The sequence below is a fragment of the Octodon degus genome, unplaced genomic scaffold (assembly GCF_000260255.1).
Source record: "Octodon degus isolate 3935 unplaced genomic scaffold, OctDeg1.0 scaffold00173, whole genome shotgun sequence".
NCBI lineage: Eukaryota > Metazoa > Chordata > Mammalia > Rodentia > Octodontidae > Octodon > Octodon degus.
Window position 1 is genome coordinate 2,094,781 of NW_004524749.1, and position 862 is coordinate 2,095,642.

Genomic DNA, 862 nt, shown 5'->3' on the forward strand with positions numbered 1-862 from the left:
TGAACGCATCATTTCTAGCATGGAAACAAAGTAGCCTGAGAATTAGCCTTTTTCTTTGATAGGAATTTGTAGATATAATGCATGCCAGAATCATGGTTAGCTCTTAGGTGAATGTTGGGAGCAGCTGAAGCTGGAAATTGTTCATGTGTGTGAGGGCAGGACAAGGCCACCGTGCCTAAAGCAGTCAAGATACCTCAGTCTTGAGAAAAACATCCTACCTGGACAATTTCAGTCAGCAGTCCCTAGGCAACTTTGTATCTTGTGATACTGACTTTGCCAGGGTATAAATAAATGCCCCTATTGTTGTTGTTCAGATCCTTTGCCCATCAAGCAAACAGGCCTGCACCTGACCTCAGCCTTTGTCTCTCATCTTTATTTTCTAAATCCTCTGGCTGTTTTCTCCCAGGGACAGCTGAGAGACCAACGAGTCCCTACAGGTGAATCTTTTTCTTGAACACCATCTTCTCTAGCTACTCTGATCACTTGGGGCGGATTTTGCTATTTTGGGCCTAGTTTTTGGTTTGTTTTTTGAAATGTAGTACATGCTAGCTTGGAACTGAATGTGTAGCTCAGGCTGACCTCAGGCTTGCAGTTCTCCTGCCTCATACTTCTGAGGTGAGAGCTGTGCATTGTGACTGTTCTCAAGAGCACTTTAAAATATTCTGACAGAGATGGGCATTCCATTGCCATTCAAATCTTGTAGGTGCGTGAATTCAGCACAATAACCCAATATAGTCCAGTAGTCCGTATTAGTAGTGGATTTTCTGTAAGACTAGCAATGTCAGAAGTTGTTGACTTGAGCCTTTTACAGCTCAGCATATTAATATGGCTTTACTTTTTATACCTTGTTTTTATACTTTTC